The sequence below is a fragment of the Ambystoma mexicanum genome, chromosome 5q (assembly GCF_040938575.1).
Source record: "Ambystoma mexicanum isolate Mex_15411 chromosome 5q, UKY_AmexF1_1, whole genome shotgun sequence".
NCBI classification, from domain to species: domain Eukaryota; kingdom Metazoa; phylum Chordata; class Amphibia; order Caudata; family Ambystomatidae; genus Ambystoma; species Ambystoma mexicanum.
In genome coordinates, this window is record NC_090933.1 from 101,257,915 (window position 1) to 101,284,311 (window position 26,397).

The 26,397-nt window shown below is 45.4% G+C and overlaps 1 protein-coding gene across 1 annotated transcript in view; it reads right to left on the reverse strand.

The window, feature by feature from the left end:
* Positions 1-26,397, reverse strand: part of ERP44 (endoplasmic reticulum protein 44) — a 550,129-nt gene that overhangs the window by 248,083 nt on the left and 275,649 nt on the right. The window lies entirely within an intron of this gene.

Genomic DNA, 26,397 nt, shown 5'->3' on the forward strand with positions numbered 1-26,397 from the left:
AGGGTGGGTCGCATGTGAATCTAAGCAGATACAAGCATCAGAAATACGAAAACGGTGAGTAATGTATCCCTTCTGAGGCTTGTGGAATCTGCTTAGATCACATGATGTGCATAGATTAGCAAGCAGTACATGAAGGAGGTGGGATGTGAGAAGGGTCATGAGCAAATAAGTGTCTTAGAACCGCTTGTCCCACTTGTGTATCTGCCTTGGAATGGGTGTCAATGCAGTAATGCTGAGTAAAAGTGTGAATAGAGCTCCAAGTAGCTGCTTTGCAAATGGTGTCAAGGGGTACATTTGCAATGAAAGCCAGAGTGGCCTCAATGCCTCTTGTAGAGTGGGCTCTTGGCATGAAAGGCAGAGTCTTTTAAGAGAGTGAGTAACACAGCTGGATACAGTTTTTAATCCACTTCGAGATGGCACCTTTAGAGACGCGATCCCCCTCTCTGCCTGTAGCTACGGAGACACACAGCTGATCTGTTTTCCTTAGAGGTCTGGTTTTATTTACATAGTAGAGGACCGCCCTACGCACATCTAGGGTGTGTAGTTTCACCTCAGCCGAGCTTTGAGGGTCCTGTAAGAAAGCCGGAAGCTCGATGGACTGGTTTACGTGGAATTTAGATATAAACTTAGGTGAGAACCTAGGGTGCGTGCGTAAAACCAGTTTGTCTTTATGGACAGTAAAGAAGGGATCCTGCACTGACAGAGCCTGAATTTCACTGACCCTTCTTATAGAAGTAATAGCTACTAAGAAGGCCGTTTTATAAGTCAGGTGTTTGAGACTGCTTTTATGCATGGGCTCGAAAGCGGGGCCCATGAGCTTAGATAGCACCACATTAAGGTCCCACCCTTTGAAATAGGAGGGTGAAGTCTCTTTACTCCTTCCATGAAGGCTTTAACTACTGGTACTTTCCACCATGAGACCTTGTTATGGGAAGTGGTGTATGCCGACAGGGCTGCCAGGTGTACTTTCAGTGAGTTAAAAACCAGTCCTGCATCCAGCAGGTGGAGCATGTATGTAACAATCGTGGAAGGAGTGCAATCAACTGGGTTGATTTGTTTACTCTGGCACCAGATAACCAATCTCTTCCACTTGTCAAAGTAGCAGTGCCTTGTGTTTGGTTTCCTAGATTCCTTTAGGATGTCCATACACCACTAGGGTAAATTGAGATGTCCAAACTCTATGACCTCAGGAGCCATGCTGCCAGGTTCATTGAGTTGGGTTGATGGGCTCGCACACCGCCATCCTGCGTAAGTGTGGGAACCACGGTTGTCTTGCCCACATGGCAGCAACTAGGACGAGCATCATCGACTCTCTGTTCATCTTGTTGACCACCTTCCTGATGAGAAGTTGGTGGAAAAGCGTACGCAAACATCCCTGACCAGTTCATCCACAGGGCGTTCCCCTGGGAGTCTGGTTGGGGGAACCTGGATGCAAATCCTGGGTATTGTCTGTTTTCGCTTGTGGCGAATAAGTCTATAGTGGGGAAACCCCACTGAGAGAAGATATCTTCTACGACCTCTCTGTGTAGAACCCATTCGTGTTCCTCTGGGAGGGAGTCTCTGCTCAGAGCATCCGCTAGGGAATTGAGCTCCCCTGGAACATGTTGTGATGACAGGAAGATGTTCCGTCTGAGTGCCCATATCCAGATTTTCTGGGCAAGCTTGGACAGATTTGGCGAACTAATCCCTCCTTGCTTGTTCAGGTACAACATGGCTGTCGTGCTGTCCATCCGGATTTGCACTGACAGGTTTAGTAGGTAGGGCTCAAACGCTTGAAGCGCTCTGAATACTGCCAGAAGCTCTAGCAGGTTGATGTGGTTCTTGGCCACTGAAGGAGACCAGAGACCCTGAGCTGTGTGGTGGAGATGGTGAGCTTCCCAACCCGTCAGGCATGCATCGGTAGTGACGGGATCGTAAAAGGGTTTCCCCTGTGCAAGATTCTCTCTTGTCCACCAGTGAAGGCTTTGTACCAGTGTTGGCGAAACGACCACTAGATCGTCCCACTGACCACTTGCCTGAGACCACTGTTTCACCAACCATTCCTGCATGGGACGCATGCGCGCGTGGGGGACCAGGTAAATACATGACGCCATCATGCCCAGCAAACGCATTGCTTTGCGTACAGTTATTTGGTGACCGGACTGATATTGCGGAATTTGCAGTAGTATATTCTGAATTCTTTCCTCTGAAGGAAATGTCAACCCCTCTTGAGTATCTAGGATTGCTCCTAGGAACTGTTTGGAGGTGCTTGGCACCAGACTTGACTTTTTCTCTTTGATTGAGAAGCCTAATTCGTGGAGGAGGTCGATAGTCCTTTGAATGTTTGTCCTGCAAATTACTGGGGTTTCCCCCGTTATGAGCCAGTCGTCCAGATAAGGGTACACCGGGATTGCCTCCCTGCGTAGGTGTGCAGCCGCCACCGCCAGTACCTTGGTGAATACCCTTGGTGCCGAAGCTATCCCGAAGGGCAGTACCTTGAACTGGTAGTGCCGACTGTCCACCTTGAAGCGCAAGTACATTCTGTGCGCTGGGAACATGGAAATATGAAAATAGGCATCTTTCATATCCAAGGTTGCCATGTAATCCCCTTTTTTAGGAGGGGGATTACCTCTTGTAGCATAGTCATTCAAAACTTTTGGGGCTTGACATACTTGTTGGCAGGCCATAAATCCAATACTGGGCACATTGTCAAATTTTTTTTTGGCACAAGGAAGTAAGTTGAATAAATACCCTTGTTTATCTGGTGTCCCGGGACGAGTTCTATCGCGTCCTTTGCTAGCAGATTGGCGATCTCCTCGAGGAGAATCTTCTGATGTTCTAAAGAGTGTACTCTTTGTCGTGGAGGATGGTTCCGGGGACGCTGCAGTAGTTCTATACAGTACCCTGCGGATACTGTTGACAGCACCCATCTGTCTGATGTGATCCCTTCCCAAGCCTGGGTGAAGTTGGAAATGCGTCCCCCTACTGGAGTTGCGTGATAAGGGACCCTGAACTGAGCGTCACTGCTTTGGTGGAGGCGTGCAGCCTCCTCTACTGGGGCTGCCTCTGCCTTTACCACGTCCTCTCCTATTACCCCTGCCATAACCCTGGGTAGACTGTTGGCTGTTGTTCCACTGTGTACCCTGCCCCTGGGAATAGTTTGATCCTCTCTGGGAATTTTGGCCGCGTGGGCGACGAAAATTTCCATTCCCTCTCTGGTTAGGGGGTTTATTGGTTAGTTGGCCAAGGGACTTGAGTGTCTCATATTCGTCCTTGGCATTCTTCAGCGCGTCCTCGACAGCCTTACCAAACAACAGATCGGCTTCCACCGGTTTGTCCAACAATGATGCTTGGGTTTCTGCCTTAAAACCAGACTGCCGTAACCACGCATGTCTCTTCATAACAATACCTTCTGCCATCAATCTGCCTGCGTTGTCCGCAGCGTCAAAAGTTGCTTTTAAAATGCAACCAGACACGGCTCTACCCTCTGCTGAAATTTGTGCTAACTGGCCCTTTAAGGGTTCTGGTGCAGAGGCTATGAGTGCTGCGACTTCTTCCCACTGATGGCAGTTGTAGCTGGCCAACAGGGTGGTGGAGTTTGCAATCCTTGCCTGATAGGCAGACGTTGAGGCTACTTTCCTGCCGAAACCATATAGTTTTTTGCTCTCCTTGTCTGGAGGAGCTTCGGACGATGACAAGGGTGTTCCAGCCCTCTTACGAGTGTTAGTGACAACCAGGGAGTCTGGCTTCAGATGTCCTCTTATACAGAGAGGGTCAGACTGGGCTGTCCTGAAAGGTTTTTCAACTCTGGGATTGACTGCTCTGGTGAGGTTCGGGTTTACCAGGGACGGGTCTATTCTTCGCTGAATAGACTTAAGGATAGGGATGGTCTGGGCAACAGACCTCCGTTCTCCCACTAACTCCTCGGCGAAGTCCCTCTCCTCCTGGACACCGTGGGTGTCAATATGGAAATGTTCTGCTGCTCGTGCGAGAACCTCGTTTAGGAGGGGTTGGTTATCGACAGGGGAGTCGTAACCGGGGCTTCCTTCTCTACCGGGGAATCTACTCTGTAGGTTTCAGGGTCTTCCACTTCCTGGTCTTCATCATCCCCATAGTAGCCCGTCCCGGTTTGTTCTTCTAGCATGCCAAATTCTTGGTCATCACCAAAGGAAGTCTCTCCTTGATACTGTGAGTATGGCCGTGAGTATGGCTGTACATCGAAGGGGTCCGAAGACCTCAGGTGTCTCAAACCAGGGCTTTTTACTCGGGGGGATAGGATCATTAGAGCCTGAGGGTGTAGACCCTTGTGGATTATATGAAAGGAAATGGTCTGGATTTTTATCATAAAAGTCTGCCAAAGAAGACATCCTTGACATGACCCTATCTATGTCATCACTCGACCATTCTTTGGTACTGGGAATGACTCTCTCAGAAAGTCTAGGAGACTTATCCTGAGTAGACTTGCTGGTTTTAGAAATAGCAGCAGACTTGGGCTTGTCTGTCTGTTTAAGAGGAGTGGAGTGTTTTACAGGTGTGGAAGAGTGCAGTGGCTGCTTCTTCTGCTGTTTCCCCCCCTCCCCATGAGTGGAAGAGTGTTTTCCCTGTCCCTTTGTGGTTCCGGAGATTTTCGACGCCTGGCGTCGAGGATCGGGGGTAGAGTCCCTGTCCTTCGAACGTGGGGCCGCGCTGATCTTGTCTGCGGGCTCCGACTCCTGGAGAGCGGCCTGGGGGTGGAAGTCGTCTTCGTCCTCCGACAATCGAACTTCCGTTAGCTTAGGGAGCGAGGCACTCTTGGCAAGAGTGGATGATTGCCTGGAGTCATGCGGCGATCTCGATCGAGAACGCCCAGAGGACACCGATTCGGACCGTTCTCTATGTGCCTCTTTCCGAGAACTCAACGTCGTCGAGTCTCGGTTGGACTTCGTGTGTTTTGTGTGAGTGGTGTGTGAAGCGCTTGTGTCGCCGGGGGTCTTCCCCATAGCCGCCCTGTCAGACCACCTTCCGAGGTCGCGGACTTGCGCTCGGCTGTCTTTAGATGCCGTAATGCCCTCGCCGTCCGAAAGCACGGCGTCGCTGAAGGCGCCCTCCGCCGCCATGGCCGCCTGCCTGGCGTGGTGGGCCCAACGCTTCGTCGAACGGTCCTTAAGTATCTTAGGTTTAATCCTACTACACGCTCTGCAGTTCGCCTCTGGGTGGTCCCTCGGCAAGGAGAGATTGCACGTGGCGTGCCTGTCGACCCAAGGGTATTTTCGATTGCACTTGGGGCAGAATTTAAAAGGGGTACCCTCCATACGCACCTTGAGGCAGCGGGCTGGTAAGTGTAGGAAATGTATAAGATGTACCTATATACAAAGAGTGTAGCGTATGTCCAACCCCCACTCTCCCTACTTGCAGGGCCGAGGCCAGAGGCCTTCCAAGGCCCGGGCCGAGGCCAGAGGCCTTCCGAGGCCCAAATCCATCGTGCAGCAGCCGACGTTCGAATTCTTCTCCAAGCCAGCGTCGAGTGTCGAAAGGATGTAAATTTATCAATATTTTAGCAAAAGTATGGCTAAGGCCAGGGGACTCCGCAAAATGCTTCCGACCAGTATGGCGGAAAAAAACAATCTGAGGATCCTAGACGCGGGAGGGATCTTGGGTACAGTGGACGTCACACTAGGGATAGTATTACTGGCACGCCCTGTGTCGACGCCCATTTGAGTTTCGAAAAACAAACTAATACTCCGCAGCTTCCACTAGATGTCGGCCTATGCACAGCATGTGATCTAAGCAGATTCCACAAGCCTCAGAAATATATATATATATATATATATATATATATATATATATATATATATATATATATATATATATATATATATATATATATATATATATATATATATATATATATATATATATATATATATATATATCTGTGCCTGCGGTAGTGACCCAGTAGTTATGGTTAAGTTACTAAACCCATAGGAAGAGCACTTTTTGGGCGGCTTATAACTTCGCTCGCCCTAGACGAATCCTCACCAAACTTTACAAAAAAAAGTATATGGCCCACTCTGAATTTCTTTGCAAGGTTTGGTCAAGGGGGAGCAAAGTTATAGGGGGGGGTCCCAAAATGTCTTTTTCCATAGACCCAATGAGAAAACACTTTGGCTCACTCCTACAGGCCAAACCGCCTGAGGGATTTTCAGCAAATTTGCGGTAGGAGCGGCTGCTTGGTCCCGAAAGCATGATTTTGTTAATTTGGTGTAAATACATCCAGTAGTTTTTTTTTTTAAAGGACCAAAACGTTAGGCAAAAAAATTGTGATATCTGTCCTGTCCGCAAACTCACTTCCCTGTTCGGTCCGCGTACAGGCCCCGATTGGCCTAGAAAAATTCAGGGACTTTTGCGTGATTCGGAGACATCGGGACGCAGTAGCTGATTGGGTGGTGAGAAAAGGTGAAATGCATCAGTTTTAGCGAAACGCCCGCCAGGTCAGATTCGCTGACTTTTTGGGGTCCGCAACATTGCAATCATCAAACTCAACTAACATCTGCTAATCGTATTACTGCTCCTCACTCATGCAGAGTGCGTGCTGGAGGTTCCAGTTTCCCCAACCATGGCCGCGACCTTCTGGAACACCCTTCCAGCCCAGATCAGGACGATCGACTCTCATCCAGTCTTCCGCAAGGCCATAAAAACTAGGCTGTTTGTCTGAAAGGGCCCGTCCCACCACACTATGTATTACATATGTAACCATCGCTTTGCCCTGCTACTTTATTATGAATGGGCCCGTCCCGCTATGCAATGCAATGTATATGTTACCATTCATTTGCCCATTCACTGTACTATGCAATGTAACCTCTGAGCATGTAACCAACCCAACTGTAACCAAGCAAATTGTATCAAGCATCTGTCCATGGGCCGCTTCCTGTAACCCTCAAGCAAGCACTCGTAAATATCCTTATAGCGCCTCAATGCCTGTGGGCTGTAGTGCGCTCTACCAATCCAAAATAAATAAAACAAAATCTCTGGGGAGGCTGGGAGGGATGACGATGGGATGGGATATAGCCATAAAAAGCCAAAAAACGGGTTGTTTCACCCTCGACAGTCCGTGAACACTCCAGATGTCCTGGGGTAGTCATGTGGTGTCCACAGACACTTCAGATGTCCTAGGACATCTGTACCTATTTCTGCATTACAGGGTTGGGAAAAAGCAGTTTTTGGATGGCTTATACCTTTAGCACCACTCAATAAAACTGCATGTAATTTTGCAATTTTATTCTAGACCTAATCCTGAATGGTTTTGCAAGGTTTTGTGGCATTCTGTCAAGAGGGGGCAAAATTACATGGGGGGGGTCCCAAAATATTGTAAAGGCATATAAATGTGGTGAAATTTGACGAATCTGCACAACATTTGGCAAAACTATTTTGGTTCTAAATATAAATGGTTTTCTAAAGTTTGGTGGGATTTTATAAAGAAGGGTGAAAATAGAGGGGGGGGTCTCAACGTTTTTAGATGGATTATAACTTTGCCATTTGACGAATGTGGGCAACAGTTTTGAGAACGATTATAGACCCAACCTTCAATGTTTGTGTAAAGACTGAATGGATTTTGTCAAGTGGGGACTAAGTTATGACTATTGTATGTACATACAAAAAAATAAAACATGTGCAGATTTCGAGCTAACTTGTGTAAGGAGCATTGGAAAGGACATTTAAGCATGGTTTTGCAAATGTGCCCGTGTTTTATTTTTTTACAAGTGTCATAATGTAGGTACAAAAATTGTCATACCTTTGGTGACTGAGGTATAGCATGTGGCTGCGGGCAGTAGCCAGATTGTCTAGGTCATGGCATAAGGTCATGATGCGGACAATCTGGCTACTGGCCATGACTGCGAGGGATGAAAAATAGTGTTAAAGTGGCCATGTCCACCTGGGACCGACTGTGTGGTAAAGTTATCCGAAAGTAGGATAGGTTTGAAAGGGAAAAAATGTGCTTGTGGTAATATGGTTGTAGGGTTCTGCAGACTGCCATAGAAAGGGAAGAGGGGCTCTGTACGGAGCACAGCCTTCTCTTTCCATGGTGGCCATCTTGGGAGGAGGGAGGGCAATAGCTGATGTCATTTTTAAGAGAAATAGCAGTTTTACTAATATTCTTCCAAGTATGTGCTTTGCACTAGATTGTTAATGGATAATGATTAAGTATAGGTGTAGGAGCTGTGCAAGGATACATTTTGAGCTTGAAAGTTCCTAGATCAGTCGAAAAAAGCAGTTCCAATCTTCGAAGCATGGACCCGATCGCAAAGTGCGGATGCCTTCGCAGACATGTCATCATGCTGCGTGCGAGCGCATGGTCACGTGGCACTGTCCGGAAGGTCTGTGATGATATCAGACGTTTGCGGATGTCGACAGATGCAAAAACAGTGGAGAAAGTTGCAAAAAGTGTATAGAAGAGTTAAAAATGATGCTAGAAGGTGGAAAATGGCAGAGTTTTAAGGTGAAACATTGTAAATTGGACAGATGTGTTGCTATATTGGGGTAAAGTGTTTCAAGGAGACTATTTTTAAAGCCAAGGAGACTAAACATAATGATCATATCAAATCAGCTAAATCAAACTCAAGAGAACAGTCTGCCATTCTGCATGAATTGGAAGGTACAACGTCCGACCCTCACTGGAAGGTACAACGGCCAAACCTTATACTGCCATTGACAATTGGTGTAAAAAACAATCAAATGTCTTGCCACCAACTCTCAGAAAACAAGTTAAAACCTTGAGTACTGGGTCCGAAACACCTTCTGCCCCCCAGTTGACATACTAGACTCCTATATGTCCTTCTCTTTTAGGGAGGTATCAGACAGTGAGATTCTAAACATTCCTCATAGGATGAAACCCACCCCTTGTAAAAGGTAATATTTTCCCGGCATCTTATTTTAAAGAGTACTTGTCATCTTTTGTTCCATAGGTTTATTAATCTGTCTTTTTCAGAGGTTCAAGTCCCCGACTGCCTCAAAGAAAGGGACTTACTAAAGAAAGAATTTTGACCCTACTGATTACAGCTATCATACGCCCATAACTAATGTGCCTTTCATGTTGACAATTCTGGACAAAGTGGCCTGCTGCCAATACCAGGACTTTGTCCAATAGCAAGAATTCTTTATTTAACAATCAGGTTTCCGATCAAAGCATGGCACAGAGACTGCTATTCGAGATTTTAAGATCGAAACGTGTAAAAATCATTGACAAGGGCAGTACTGCGTTTTATTTTATTGAGCATTTGTTAGCCACTTTATACAACAGAATTATTTTTCAATGCGCCACTCCTGCTTCTTGACCAATGTGCCGCTTTTGATTTAATCAAGATCTCTTATCGGACAGATTGGTCGGGATAGGAAAATTCACTTATAGTGCCGCAAATTGGTTTAAATCCTTTCTCGGCCCAACAGAGGAGAAAGTTGTCAAAGATGATGCACAATCCCTGCCAGCTTCTCTCACCTGTGGCGTACCGCAGGGCTCCTGCCTTTCGCCATTGTTGTTCAATGTATACTCTAGGCCATTATGTGATCTCTTGGATGGTCTGGTTGTTCAATTTGCCAATTACGCGGATGACACCCTTTAACTACAAGGGACATATGCTGAAGATTTGGAAGGGTTAAATGAGGTCTTTACAGCCGTTCAATCACGGATGGCATTGAACTCACTTGCTCTGAACTAACTCCAAGCGAAAAAAAAAAAAACTGGACCCCCAATACAGTGATTTTATGATTGCAGGCAACGTCATTCCTGTTCTTGAGCATGTAAATACGTAAAACCGCAGTATTTGTAGACTTGCAAGAAACAAGTGTCATATTTAAGCTCCTCTTGCTCTTATATGAGACTTACTGTGGCAAGCTTGCCCTTATCGGAATTAAATAGGGCTCGGACCATGAACGCTACTCTAAACACCAGATTACATTATTGCAATAGCCTCCTTGTAGGCACTACTGGGGCCAACATTAGGAGGCTACAAGTCACTCAAAACAGAGCAGTGCACGCGGTCTGTGGAAGTGGACGATGGTCCCCATGTGCCCAAAGCCCATTGCATGCTGCGTTGGCTTCAGGTTAAACAGCACAATTGAAGGAGTCGACTGGCGGGCAATGCTCCCACCTGCCTTTAAACTCTAATCAAGAAAACACCTATTGGATGCACCTTGCGGTCAAATAAAGATGCCCTGCTGTTTGAACCCTGCTTCTCCTTAATGAAAATCAGAGGTTCTTGCTTTGATGCCCGGGCACCTTGTCACTGGACTACCCTTCCCATTTCACTTAGAACAGTTCCAACATTAGCAAAATTTAAAAAGTGCTTCAATACATTTCTCTTTGATCAGGGCATAGACTGATCTTTCTGACCCTTGTTTTTATTCTCCTCTTAATTTTTGTATTGTCTGTTAAGCGCCTTGAGGCTTGCGGGCATGTGGCACAGTATAAATAATTTACAGAATACAGTGTCTGCAGACAAGTGAGTGAAATATAGATCAATGAGAGTTAAAAAGGATTGCTCTATTTCATGTATAGAATTTATGTTTCTTTAAACCTTAGCTTCATGACTCATTTAATTTACTGGGATGAAACAAAAGCGTGTTCCTGTGTAGATAATATTAGACAACCGATTGAAAAGCTGCTAGCAATTACTCTATTAGTCGCTGTCACGAATAAATCATATAATTTAGTAAATAAATGGTCATATATCACTTAACATACTTTGCTTGTGCGGTATATTATTGACACAACAAAGACATAGTAGTTTGAACAAAAGTGTAATTGTTTATCGATAAAAAGAAAGCAAATTATAAAGCTTATGTAAACTGATTTTGGTTACATCATTGCGTCTTAAAGAAAATAGTGAAAAATGTCACTGAAGAAGTTACAAATATTTACAAAACTTACAACATCTTGGTAATATACAAATACATTTAACTTTGAAAGGAAAAGAAACAGAAAAGCTGAATATAAGATCACGCTCAGTATGATGGCAGCCTAGGTCTGTCTATGAGGCTAAATGTGCTGGATAGGTCATGAAACAGACTATAGCTAACTGTCCCTAGCTCAATTAAGGCTAGTATTGTTGGCCTTTTTATGTGGCAAAATCAGCCCAGGGATATTAATCCTTCGTTCAGCCCCTGTAGAGCAATCAGACATGACCTTGTCACTAAGTGATATCTTGACTGGCACTGCAACGCATTAGCATGAGAGGTGATTGAAAAGCAACATATGCTATAGAAGACCGGAAGTTTCCCCTTTTTCTTTGGATCGGTGCCCCCACACCAACACCCTCTTCTATCTTCCCAAATTAAAGTACATCACCAAATAATAAACTACTAGAGCATAAAAATACCAAGTTTGTAGTGTGAAGGTATTATTAAGAAAACCTTGGGGTGCTCCCCTGTGCAATATTAATAAAATACTTGTAAAAAGGTGAGGGGAAAAGAAGACAGAAAAAAGAAACCAGTCTAAGAGGATGTCTTTAAAGCCTACCTAAAGCGTTGCTGTACAGTGCCATCTTAACCACTTTTGGGGCCCTGAGCACGGACATCTTTGGGGGCCCCCTCCACCAAACCAAAGGAATTAGGTGATAAAGAATATCTGGTTGCACCCCCACCCCCTTATCCTGATCACAATCTATAGGTTGATATGCTGCCTCGCAGCATGCAAAAGTAAGCATGTTTACTCCGTTTAGGTCCCCTTACCCTATTCATTCCTGCTATAACCAGAATGATAAACAAGTAGCATTTGATGGCCAACATTAGCAGTCTACAAAGAGGTTACTTCTGTTTTAGTATAGATACAGGAGACGTTTTATCAATATCATTCAGGAAGGCATGCAGCCTATAGTATTAATGGAGTATTGTATGAAAAAGGTACATGTAAGCTGGAATAGGCAGAAAACTCACATTAGCTGCCGCAGAGAATGCAAAAGTGATCAAGCATGGATAGAGGAGACTCAATGGAAGGAAGGAGAAATCTTCACATACCATAGAATGGATAGTGGATGCAGATTAGAAGCTACCAGGAAGGTGTCTGTATCCAGACAGATTGAGATAAGAAATGGCATATGGTTTTACAATAGTGTTGCGATTAGAGATCAAAGGAACAAGTGCTGTGGTGTGCAATATATCAATGCTCACTACTATAGTGGAAGCAACACTGTAGCCGGTGAACCTATGAGTGAGGCTTTTATGAAGATCATACCCTGAGAAGGAAATCACTCTGAAGGGCTGACAATTTGGAAAGGTTTAGGGACTGTCAATTTTGAGAGGTTAGGTAATACAAGATTAATTGAGATGCCCAGGATCCCACATTGCTTAAGGGGTGAAGCTGGGATTTGTGCCAACTCTCCAACTGTGAAATTTCTGCATTTGAACATTTTCTTTTCCTGAACTAAAACAATCCCATTTTATAAAAATGGGATTGGAAAGTACACATATCACAAACAAACATGACCATTTATAAAAGCAAAATACTATAGAAGGGTGTTACACAAAATGGGAATGATTCTAGCTTCATTCTCTCCATCATCAAGGGAAGAATATAAAGACCAGCATACCAATCGATGTGATTTAACACGTTTATTATGGGGTTTTCTTACATGTTTTAAAGCTTTAAATACTTCTAAAACAATGACTTGTGACATTGTCATTTGTAAAGGTGCATAAAAACCTTTTACAAAAAAGCAAACCGTAGACTTTGAAATATGCTTGCTGAGGCCTGCAACATCTGGTCTGCTCTCCTCCGTCTACCACCCCTTTCAGTCAAATGTCCTACATAAGAAGAAAGATCAAGTAATGGGCTAAACAATGCACTGTTTTCAAGAAGGCAAACCTCACATAAAACAGCACAGTAATGTAAAAGATATTAGATGATTTGACGAGGATCACTGTTTCGTCTGTTGACAAAGCCAGGATACAAGCATGAACACTTTTGTTCCACAGTCTTGAATTTGGATATTTATTCACCTCTAACAGTTTATGCTCATCATTGGAGGTGATTACATAGGTTCTAGACCATCACCTTACAGATGATATGTTAGTTTTTATAGCAACCCCTATCTGGTGCAGGTACATTGCTGATAAAAGCACCTGTTGTGCTACAGTCCTTTTCGAGACCCCCTGCAGCCTTTTTAGGCATAGGTCCACCTCACGGCACCGGCCCAGGATGGTTCCCCCTCCCAGTTCCAACCATGGAGGTGCACCCAGAGGCGACCACGCTTCCGCAGGAGGAACAGCAGATCAACATGGAGTCGGTAACCCCCCTGATGTTTAAACTTCACCCAAATTTCATTGTCTAAGACAGAAATGCAAGTTCTGTCCAAAGGGTTGACGTTTATTCCTACTCAGCCCACAGACTGGTTTAATGTACAGACAGAGATTAGAAGATTTTTCAGGTCCTTGAGGCTTGAAATTTTCTTTTCAAACAAAGAATGCCCACCAGACGGGAGCGAAACAGGGCTCAATCCGCAATCGACATTTACTCCGGATGACAACACTATGCCCAATGAATTACTCACATACTCACATTCGAGAAATAGAGACCTCAAAAAAACTACAAAATCACCATAGGTCAATCCGATACAACATAACACAGCAAGAAAGGCAGGCACTAAAGTCTCTTACTAACAACTCACAGATCGTTATCAAGCCTGCCGATAAAGGCAGAGGCATAGTTGTCATGAACCAACCACAACACCACACCATGGTCTCAGAACTTCTAAATATACCAGGGAGCTACCGCCTCCTTCGAAAAGACCCCACCAAGGAGATCCAGAAGACGATTCTAGAGATTATGAACTATGCACTCGAACATACATGGATCACCCAAAAAGAAGCAGAATTTCTCAACCAAACAAATTGTTCCACTCCAAAATTCTGCGCTATCCCTAAAATTCACAAAGACACAATTAAACCACCAGGCAGACCTATTTTAGTGGGTTGGCGGGACTATTCTTGAACCTATTTGTCAGTTTATTGACAAATACCTCCAACCCATCAGTCAGCAAACAGAAACATACTTCAGGGACAGTACTTCGGTCATCTCATTGTTCGAAGGCAAGCCTTTTGACCCCGCTTCCAGTCTTTTGGTCACATTCGACATCGTCGCACTATACACCAACATCCCTCATGATGAGGCCATGGAATCCAAACGCTCTAGCCTCACTCTTTCCACACCATGTAATAAGGCACCGGTGGAATTTATCATGGAACTGCTTTCTCTAGCACTCACTAAAAATTACTTTCAATATCAGGACCAGTTCTATGAACTCAACAAACTCAAGGAACGGCTATGGGGGCAGCATTTGCCCCGAGCCTGGCCACCATATTCATGGCCAACTTTGAAGCAAAATTCGTCTTTTCAGATTTCAGAATCGCTAGCACATTGAGAGCTGGCATAGATACATAGACGACATTATCTTTATTTGGCACAGCACCACAGATAACCTAAATGCTTTCTTGCTATGGCTCAACAAATGCCACCAGACCATCAAATTCACCATCTCCACGAGTAACACTCAAATTCCGTTCCTGGACCTCATGATTCAGCATCAGACCAAAAAACTGGTATGCTCATTATTCACTAAACCGACTGATCGAAACACGTTACTGCATTTTGAAAGTTTTCATCTGCATACACAAAAAGAAAATCTACTTTATTCTCAGTTCTTGAGACTCAGAAGAACTGCAAATCAATATCTGACTATGACCACCATGCACGGATCTTGATCACCAAATTCAAACGGGGGTACCCAAAAAAAACTTGTTTCCGATTCATATAAACGGGCCAGATTTACCCCCCGTGAAACCCTGCTACAACCTAAAGATAAGACACCACAAGACAAATTAGTCTGTGCCCTTACATATAGCCCACACACCTTTTTAATTACAAAAAACTATTAAAAAGCATTGGTCTGTAGCACAACTGTCTTTACCTGAAGAACCTCTTCCGATCTTTGCCATGAAAAGGCAAAAGAACCTGAAAGACCAACTGGTTCATGCTTATACCAGGAATAAATCTTCTAGATCAATCACATCTAGCTGGGATCTTCCGCCCCTCACAGGGCATTTCCCTTGTGGAACTTGCTCTGTTTGTAAATTTGCAGTCAAAGTAAAAGCTTTCCCTTTGAATGGAAACATTTGGGAAATACGTCACCATTCAAATTGCAAAACACCATGGGTGATCTACTGCATCGAGTGCCCGTGTGGACTTAAATATATAGGCAAATTTGCTCTGTTTGTAAATTTGCAGTCAAAGTAAAAGCTTTCCCTTTGAATGGAAACATTTGGGAAATACGTCACCATTCAAATTGCAAAACACCATGGGTGATCTACTGCATCGAGTGCCCGTGTGGACTTAAATATATAGGCAAAACCACACGCCCGGTCCACACGCGAATTACGGAACACCGTTCCCGTATTCGCTGTAAAGCCATCAACTCGCCCTTAGTTAGCCATTTCATGGAATATGGTCACACAACTGAAGACCTACGTTGGTGGGTTATTGATGTCATCAAGAATGCAGCCAACCCACTGCAAACACTGGCCAACAAGGAGGCGCGCTGGATTTTTCTATTGGATACTATTGAGCATGGGCTCAATGAAGCTTTCCCAGTATGGTAAAAATCATTGTCTGTAACACACCTTTACTCCATTTTTTATCTTTGTTTAGTATTTCCGCCTATGTCTGTATTTTTCAGATTCTAGGCATTGTCATTCTTGTGGAAAGGTGGCACTCCACTTTTTTGTGTGTTCTTAAGTTGATTACTTTGGCATCCCTCAAAATGCTTCACAGGTACCCTCTACGGTCAATTAGTATGACTTCATAGGCTTTGATTTGTTCTGGCCCATGCAGGCCAGTCCTCTTTCTATTGCTTTGATCTAACCTATACCTGAAGCCACGACACCAGCATTTCAGGCACCTCACTCGGTCTCAGTACTTCACACCGGACGCTCTCAATAGTCTTCTGACGGCGGCAGAATAACTGTAAATTACTGCAAGTCTGCTTTTATTTCATTTAAATGCACTCACAGTATTCCCACGAGCCAAAACATGCATATGTTTTGTTCCATATGAATACGGATACTTTGTTTTGCTGACACCTCGCGGCTAATCCATGAGCCTGCAGTAATATGGCTCTTTGTCCACACTGACCGCATTAGTGCCTGAATCAACGGCATTCTTTTCCATGCAACCTTTTCGGCTGCAGCAGGTATGTTTACCTTTCATCTTTTCCAGCGTGCCGTTCTCCCAACTAACATCAGGTTACAAATGAGGCTCAAAAACGTTATAGGTGCATACTAAAGGCCTGCATCTTTACTGGGCCTTCATCTTCGTTTCAGACTGCCTGCCACACGTGTGAACAGTAGTTCTTGTCCTGTGGCAAGAGTTCATTTTCACTTCCGTAGTGCCAGCAGGATTCCGGCTCATTTGGCACTTACAGCAACGCGTTAGGTAGGCTGTAAAGACATCCTCTTAGACTGGTTTCTTTTTTCTCTGCCTTTTCCCCTTCACCTTTTTACTTTTTACAAGTATTTTATTAATATGGCACAGGGGAGCACCCCAAGGTTTTCTTAATACCTTCACACTGCAAACTTGGTATTTTCCTGCACTAGTAGTTTATTATTTCGGTGATGTACTTTAATTTGGGAAGATGGAAGAGGGTGTTGATGTGGGGCACCGATCTAAAGAAAAAGGGGAACGTCCAGTCCTCTATAGCATATGTTGCTTTTCAATCACCTCCAATGCTAATGCTTGGCAGTCAGCCAGTCAATATACCACTTAGTGACAAGGTCATGTCTGATTTTTCTACGGGGGCTGAACGAAGGATTAATATCCCTGACGAAGGTGGAACACACTTGTTAACATACCACCGAAATGCCAGTTTTGCCACTGTCTTTGTACGGGGAGTTGTGCTTGCACCCGAGGCCAGTGGACGGGGTTATCCACGCATACCATCACTCTGGACAGCGGAAGGCGTAGTACACTATTTCAGCCTTCTGTACATTTTCTCAGCATCATGATTAACTTGTATAAGTTTAAAACTGCACTGTCATTTGTTCTGTAATTCAAATTTACCTAGCCTTTTTCTATATGTTTGGGCTGATTTTGCCACATAAAAAGGCCAACAATACTAGCCTTAATTGAGCTAGGGACAGTTAGCTATAGTCTGTTTCATGACCTATCCAGCACATTTAGCCTCATAGACAGACCTAGGCTGCCATCATACTGAGCGTGATCTTATATTCAGCTTTTCTGTTTGTTTTCCTTTCAAAGTTAAATGTATTTGTATATTACGAAGATGTAAGTTTTGTAAATATTTGTAACTTTTTCTGTGAAATGTTTCACTATTTTCTTTAAGACGCAATAATGTAACCAAATTCAGTTTACACAAGCTTTATAATTTGTTTTCTTTTTATCGATAAACAATTACACTTTTGTTCAAACTACAATGTCTGTTGTTTTGTGTCAATAATATACTGCACAAGCGAAGTATGTTTAGTAGTATGAGAATGCATTACTTACCGTAAAAGCATTTCTGATGGTTGTATCTGCTTAGATTCACATGCTGTGCATAGGTCCGACATCCAGTGGTCACTGCGGAGTATTGCATTTTGTTTTTCGTAGTCGAAAAGGGGACGTCGACAAGGCGTGTCTGTAACACTATCCCTATAGTGACGTGCGTCGTACCCACAATCCCTCACGCGTCGAGGTTCCTCTGTTTGTATTTTTCTGCCCTGAGGGAGCCTTCTAGACGTGAGTGAGTACAGAAAAGAGAGAGAAATATAGAAAGGGATGTCTATGTTCCTTCCATCCGAGCGGGGAGGAAGGGTGGGCGCATGTGAATCTAAGCAGATACAACCATCAGAAATGCTTTTACGGTAAGTAATGCATTCTCTTCTGATGTTTGTTAATCTGCTTAGAATCACATGCTGTGCATAGACTAGCGAGCAGTACCCGGAGTTGGCGGTGGGTTAAGAGAAGGAACAGTAGAGAAAAGATGTCTTAATACTGCCTGTCCCACCTGGGAGTCAGATCTAGAGTGTGCATCTAGACAGTAGTGTTTTGTAAAGGTGTGCACAGAACTCCAGGTAGCCGCTTTGCAGATGGACTCAAGGGGAACATTTGCAATGAACGCTATGGAAGCCCCAGTGCCTCGAGTGGAATGTGCTCTTGGCTTGAAGGGTAGTTCTCTCTTAGCAAGAGTGTAACAGAGAGTGATGCATTGAACAATCCATCTAGATATAGTGGACTTTGAAACAGCATCTCCTTCTCTTCCTGCTGCCACCGAGACAAAGAACTGATTAGTCTTTCTCAGTGGTCTGGTTCTTTCCATGTAGAACATGATGGCTCTGCGTACATCTAGTGTATGCAGACTTTTTTCTCCCAAGCTGGAAGGGTTTTGAAAGAACGTTGGTAGTTCTATTGACTGGTTTACATGAAATTTCGAGATGAATTTTGGTGCAAAACTTGGGTGTGTGCGTAGAACCACCTTATCCTTGTGAACTGTTACGAAGGGGTCTAGTACAGAAAGAGCCTGTAGTTCACTTACTCTCCTAATGGAGGTGATAGCTATTAGGAAAGCAGTCTTAAGAGTGAGGTCTTTAAGAGTTGCCTTGTGCATGGGTTCGAAAGGAGGGCCCATGAGTCTAGAAAGTACCACATTTAAGTCCCATCCGGGAGCTGGGTTAGCTATCAGAGGGTGTATTCTTTTTACCCCCTCCATGAAGGCCTTGATAACTGGTATCTTCCACCACAACACTAAGTTGGGAAGTGGTGTATGCAGACAGTGCCGCTAGGTGGACTTTAATGGAATTGAAGACTAGACCTGAATCCAGTAAATGGGTCAAGTACAGAACAATGTTAGTGGCAGAGCAGTCAACCGGGTTGATGCTCTTACCTGTACACCAGATGACAAATCTTTTCCACTTGCTAGAATAGCAGTGGCGAGTATTAGGTTTTCTGGCTTCCCTGAGGATGTCCATACATCTCTGCGGGAGTTGTAAATGTCCAAATTCTATGATCTCAGGAGCCAGGCTGCTAAGTTCATGGTCTGAGGGCATGGATGCAGAGTCCTGCCCTTGTCCTGTGACAGCATGTTGTACGGGCAGGGAAGTTTCACTGGGGAAGATAGGGACATCTCCATCAAGTGAGCGAACCATGGCTGCCGGGCCCACATTGGGGCCACTAGTATCATGGTAACCTGCTCCTGGTGCATCTTGTGCGCCACTTTGTTGAGAAGGGGAGTCGGGGGAAAGGCGTAAACAAATTTCCCTGACCATTGAATCGACAGACCGTTCCCCTTGGACTGGTTCTGGGGGTACCTGGAGGCGTAACTTTGGCATTGTGAGTTCTCCATAGTTGCGAACAGGTCTATTTCCGGGAATCCCCATTGCGCGAAGACGTCTAAGACGATGTCTTCGTGCAATTGCCATTCGTACTCTTCGGGCAGGGGGAAGTCTCTGCTGAGTTTGTCTGCTAGCAGATCGAGTTCCCCTGGTACATGTTGTGATAGTAGGAACATGTTGTGTTTGAGAGCCCACTTCCATATATTCTGGGACAGCTTGGACAGTCCTGGAGAGTGAGTGCCCCCTTGCTTGTTGAGGTAGTACATGGCTGTGGTGCTGTCTGTGAGGACCAACACTGTCTTTCCTTGTAGGTGTTCCTGAAAGGCTTTCAGTGCTTTGAACACCGCTAGTAGTTCCAGCAGGTTTATATGCTTGGATGCTAAGCTTGGAGTCCATGCTCCGTGAGCAGTCTGATGGGATAGGTGAGCCCCCCATCCTGTGAGGGATGCGTCTGTGGTTAGAGTGGCTTCCACTGCGGTGTGGCAAAAGTCTTCCCTAATAACAGGTTTTCTTTTGTCCACTACCGTAGCGAGAGAACCAAGGCCTGCGAGACCACCACTAGATTGTCCCATTGTCCGCTGGCCTGACACCACTGGCTGTAGAGCCACTCTTGCATTGGGCGCAGGCGCGCGTGAGGTACCAAATAAATACATGACGCCATCATCCCTAGCAAGCGTATTGCCTTGCGTAACGTCACCTCTCGACCTGCCACATAATGGGGGATCTGAAACAGCATGTTTTGGACCCTCTCGTTGGAGGGGAAGACGAGGCCGTCCTTTGTTTGAATTAGAGCCCCTAGGAATTGTTTGATTTGGCTGGGGTCTAAGCTGGACTTCTTTTCGTTGATGGAGAAGCCCAGTTGGGACAAAAGGTCTACAGTCTTTTGGGTATTGGAGAAGCATGTTTCGTAAGAATCCCCTGTTATGAGCCAGTCGTCGAGGTAAGGGTATACCGGGATGGATAACCTGCGTAGGTGGGCCGCTGCCACTGCCAGTACTTTCGTGAATACCCTTGGTGCAGATGCTATCCCGAAGGGTAGTACTCTGAACTGGTAGTGCTTGTTCTCTATCTTGAACCTGAGGTATTTTCTGTGCGCTGGCAACATTAAAATATGAAAGTATGCATCTTTCATGTCTAGTGTTGTCATGTAATCCCCTTGTGATAACAGTGGGATTACTTCCTGCAAGGTCACCATACGAAACTTTTGGGGTAAGACAAACCTGTTCGCTGGGCGCAGATCTAATACAGGGCGCATGGTTAAGTCCTTTTTGGGTACAAGGAAGTACACTGAATAAATACCTTCTGTTACCCGAGATAGGGGGACAGCCTCTATAGCTTCTTTTTTCAGTAGCTCTTCTACTTCTTGAAGAAGAATGGTGAGGTGTTCCGGTGTCATGCGTCGGTTCCGTGGGGGTCTGTATTTCGGGGAACCGTTGAATTCGATGCAGTATCCGTGGGCTATGGTGGATAAAACCCAGCGGTCTGACGATATTTCCTCCCATGCTGATAGGAACGATGTTAGCCGGCCCCCGACCGGTGATGCATGGGAGGGGACCCAAATCTTCGGGTCATTTGTTGGTATTGGTCGTGGAACCTTTGGGGCTGGAGCCGCGACCTCTTCCTTTGCCACGGCGTTGGCCTCTTTGACTGAATTGGTTGTTACCCTGGTTAGAGGGCCAGTTGGTAGCAGAGTAAAATTGCTGTTGGTTTTGCTGGCGTTGGCCACGAAAGGAGCGTCTATTGCCATAGCCGCGTCTGTTAGGGGGCCTAGAAATTTGGTCAAGAGTCTTGATGGTATCAAATTCCTTCTTCGCATGTTCTAGGGCCTCATCAACTGCTTTCCCAAACAGGTGTGTTTGTTCTATGGGCTTATTTATCAGGGAAGCCTGGGTTTCCGGCTTAAATCCCGAATTGCGCAGCCAGACATGGCGTTTGAGAAGTATTCCCTGAACCAGGGAACGGCCAGCCGTCTCTGCGGCATCTAAGGAGTTCTTTACGATGCCCTGGTTTACAAGAGTTCCCTCTGAGATGATATCTAATAGGCGTGAACGCAGGGGTTCTGGTGCGTCCTCTGCTTCGCTGCGCAGCTTGCTCCACTGTGCATCTGCGTAGCTAGCTAGTAGGGAATTGTTATTCGCAATCCTAGTTGAGAAGGCTGCGGAGGTCGTGATTCTCTTCCCAAGTGCATAGAGCTTCTTGCCCTCTTTGTCAGGTGGTGCCTCACTAGTGGATAGTGGTACCCCCGCTCTTTTTCTTGTATTAGTAACTACAAGGGAGTCCGGAATAGAATGTCCTCTGATGTATAAGGGGTCGGAGGACGAAGGGCTGAAGAGCTTTTCTATCCGAGGGTTGACCCCTCTGACTAATGCAGGATTGGAAAGGGAAGGAGTTATTCTTCTCTTTATGGAAGCCAGGAGCGGAATAGACTGACTAACAGGGGCTTTTTCTTTAATAACTTTTTCTACAAAGTCTATGTCAGGAAGAGTTTCCCCTGTGTCTATTTCAAAATGCGCTGCTGCCTTGCGCAATAGTGCATTAAGGGAAGGTTGGTCATCTATGGGAGAGGTGTTTCCAATAGGTGAATCCTTGGGTGAAAGGCATCAGGGTCTGAGTGCACAGATGGGGATCGCAAGGCTGCACTGATGGGGATTGCCAGGGCTGCGAGGTGGCTGTATCTTCCTCAAAAACTCCTGCACTAGCGGAAGGATCTTCTCCAAACCCCTCTTCCTCATGTTCTTCTTCTCCACCCAACCCCTCATCTTCTTGGAGGTATTGCTCCTCTTCAGTGAGGTTATATACGTCTGTAGAAAGGGGAAACAGTCTAGGGATCTTGACCCTAGGGTCATCCTGGGGCCATTCTCCTGGTCTTTTGTGTGTGGGTGGGTTTTGGCTTCCCAAAAACCTTTCCATTTTTTCCATACAAGAATGGAGTCTTTCATGGGTCTCATGGGGGACCCCTGAATAGTCTAGAGGGGGGAAAATCAAACGCTTAGAACGCTCCCACAACGTCGACGTAAGATTTCCCTCGCCCTCAGAAAAGCCCTCCGGTAGTTCAGAAGTGCCCTTAGATGAAGGGGGCAGTTCTTGGCTACTCTTGTGCTTTTTCGGCGTTTCTATAGCTTTTGGTGCGGTATTCGACGTCTGTTTCGCCGTCCGCTTACGTTTGTCTTCGGAAACAATTCTCGCCAGGCTCTCGACAACGAGTTCGTCGGTAGAGGGCTCTGGTATCGACGTTGCCTGCGTTACGCGTTGTTTCTCGACGGCCGCTCTATGGAGCGTTACGTCGGATGTTTTTGAGGTAGCGCCCGTGTTTGATGAAAGCCCAATCGCTGGTCGCGGCTGCGTTTGCGGGTGGGGCTTGAGACCCTTACAGTCTGAGGTAGACGCCGGAGTGGCCTGCGTCCCCTTCGGCGCTGATGGATCCTTCGTCTTCGACGAAGAAGAGCCCTGGGTTGTGTGCTTAGGCCTATGGGGTCTATGTGCGTGAGCCGAGCCCGTCGGGGCCGGGGACGGACGTCGAGGAGCGCGAGCGCTCCTTCTGGGGGTTAATGACTTCCGTAACGGACGTCGAGTTACCACCTTCCTCGTCACTTTCTGTAACAGCGGCGGCGGGTGAGGAAACTGACTTCGACATAGCGTAGTCCGTCCACCTCTTAACTTTCCGTTCTTTAAGAGTTCTTGGTTTCAAGAGTTTACAGGCCGCGCAGCTGTCCTCCGTATGATCGAGGGGCAAGCAACGATTACAGAGCTTGTGTTTATCCTTCCAAGTGTATTTGCCCCTACAGCGTGGGCAAAACTTAAAAGGTGTCCTCTCCATAGCTTAGGCAATAATAACAACCCCAAGGGAAAGATAGGGGAGAAAGAAAGACATTCTCAAAGAGAAGATAAAAGTTCGAACCCCCACTCTGCCTACTGTATGTTGGCCGTCGAGGCCAGGCCACGTGTTCGGCAGCGCCGAAGGATCCCCTCCGTCTCTTCCCCTCCGTCGAAAACCTGTTCGGTGGAGAAACAGCTTCACAGCTAACATCGAGTGGAGGGATCTTTAAGAATATAATAATTATAATTAAGGACCGAGGTCCGTAGTAAGTATTTTGCAATGTCTCTCTAGGAGCTCTGCGTAAGGCGACCAGAAGCTGGGCGGAAAAAAACAATCTGAGGGACCTCGACGCGTGAGGGATTGTGGGTACGACGCACGTCACTATAGGGATAGTGTTACAGACAAAATGCAATACTCCGCAGTGACCACTGGATGTCGCACCTATGCACAGCATGTGATTCTAAGCAGATTAACAAACATCAGAAATGACAATATCTTTACTAAATTATATGATTTATACGTGACAGCGGGGTATCTGGAGTTTATACTCATTTTATTTATTGAGCAATGCGTGAGACTTAGCCATTTAGCCATTTTTCTTTCGGATCCCTCCAACATGCTCCGCTCAAAGCATGCATGCCAGTCACAGTTGTATTGTGCTTCACAGACCATCATCCTAGTGAGTTATAACAGATACGGCATGTTACTAATTTCACTCTTTAGTGACTCTGCCCAGTGGAAAGTATTTCCCCATCATATTTACTCATGTTATAACTGTTGTCGTCACTTGCCCCCATTCTTCTCTGACACAGGATCATCCGGGGATATATATGTTTTTCAGAGCACCCTTGAGAACATCTCTTCGAGCCCAGATATTCACACTGGGTCCCTTTTTCGTTATCGAAGTCTGTCTCTATAGCACTGTAATTGAGAGCAGGCATGTCACGAGTATCTGTCCAGGAAGTATTTAGGCTGGTTGCAAAATACAGAACAAATCTGCGTGTGACCTATGTGCCTTTGTCTCTTGCCCAATTTCAAAGGTTGTCCACAGGGGAAGAACGGGATGTTAAATTCCTTCACTGCACCAGCCGGCACAATACAGGGGGGTGGGGTTATGCTACTTATGGTTGCTTTGAGCATTAGATGGAACAGTCTGTGGTCTTACTATTTTGGATCCCCACCTAAGTCACTAATATCAGTCATTGATTTTATGTATTGCCCCATCCATTTGCTCTTCTGCTAGCATTTGCGTCAACACACCCCTGATTTAATTCCTTGTCCACAGAAAAAGGCGGCCTCTGGCATTATTTTCGTTAGCCACCAACAAATAGCACTCTGCACATATATGCCGTCACATTGTCTTGTACACTGTTGCTTTTTTTAGTGCTTTGCCAGAAAGGTAGCAATTCACCAATTTCTGTCTTGGTGTTTAGTTCTAGTAGAAAGTATTGTCATCTAGCTCTTGCCACTGTTCTTTTAATTTCCCATAGGATGATAGCAGGATGTCAAGTGCTTTCACAGCACCCTCCAACATCTCATAGGGCAGCTAGGCCACTATGGGTCGCTTAGTGGACTAGGGATATTAGTTTCTGAATTTACAATTAAGAACATGGTCAATAGAATTGGTCTAGGTCAACTGTAATGTACTGCCCCATCCCTTTGGCTAGCACCATAACTGTGCATTTGCCACATGTCTCCTTTCATTTCTTATCCTGCATTAGTACCCGGCGAGGGTCAATGAGCTTGTTACAAGTAAACTCATTGGCCCTCGCCTTACCTTGCTGAGAAAGCTCTGAAGCCTCTGCTTCACCGCCACAGCTCCGGGGTTCCTTCTGTGACTGGCCGCCATGGGGAGGGAGAAGGAACTACACATAGTATCTTCTCCCAGTTCCATGGCGGCCTTTTTTTGTCTACTTGTTTTTTGCCATTCGTCTGAATGGCCGCCATGGAAAGGGAGAAGGGACTACATGTGTAGTTCCTTCTCTCTTCCCATGGCAACCAGTCAGAGAAGGAACCCCGGAGCTGTGGCGGTGAAGCAGAGGCTTCAGAGCTTTCTCAGCAAGGTAAGGCGAGTCCTTGTAGTCCCTTCTCCCGATCCCCGGCGGCCACTTTTTCACTACCCCTCAAGTCTAGAAATGGTGGCAGCCCTGTTTCTCAACTCAAGAAAAATTGCAATTAGTACCACGGTACGACGTTCCGGGGTACTAATGGCAATATGACCCACAGAGGGGGGCCATTACCTGTCGGGTAATACCCCTGCGGCTCTGTTAAAGCCCTTGCTTCACTCTGGCTTCTAACTATGGCCCCCGGGGCATTACCCGACAAGTAACAGCCCCCCTTCACGGGTCATACTGCCCAAGTAAAAGACATGTTCTGCCAGTGCATGATTGTTACTGACCAAAACCCTGCACTTGCCATATGTATGCCAGTAACCCTTCCTTTGTTCATTAGTACCAATAAGTTTCATTGGGTTACAGTTGAGAGCAGCCGTGTCTAATATTGGTGACAGTAAAGTCTAGGCATAGTAGAATGAACTGCACCATCACCTGTTAGTGTAATAATTGCGACTTCTGCTTTTGGGCCATTTCACTTATTTGCCAAAGGAGGAGACCACAATGGCCACTCTTCTCTGGGCCATCTGACACATCCAATGGAGCTCAGATATGTCACTTAGGGTTGCTTTGTGCATTAGGAGTGGGGTCCTCTATGGGGACAATTGTGTGTGTGAATGTTGCAAACATACCTGTGGTGTCTACGCCTAGCGGAATGTATAGCCCCATGCCATTTATTTGTGTCTTTGTCCATTGCCAAATTGCTTTTCTCTTGCTCTTTTCTCTGGACCATCTACCACAGCGCGCAGGTATGCCACTAAGGGTTGCTTTGTGCATTCACACACATTCTTGCTTTGAAAAATTGTGAATTGCGTATGTATTTTTATTTAATATTGGTTCTAGCAACTCTTTTATGAGGAATTCACATCTAAATACTGTGGATATTTTTCTCTGTCTAGATACCACAAAGCAAGTCATATAATTAAGGAGTTTAGTTCCGACCCACTGCATAAAAAAAATAGTTAAAAAAAAAAACACTGCACTGGGACGTTGATAAATCACTTAACTTTCTGTAACTGTATTCGACCTGCTCGCAATGACCACCTACTTAGTACGTTAAAAAATATTTTTTGATCGGAAAGATTAAATTCATTTTCGAATGTATCTCACACCATTCGAATTTTTAATTGTATTACTTTT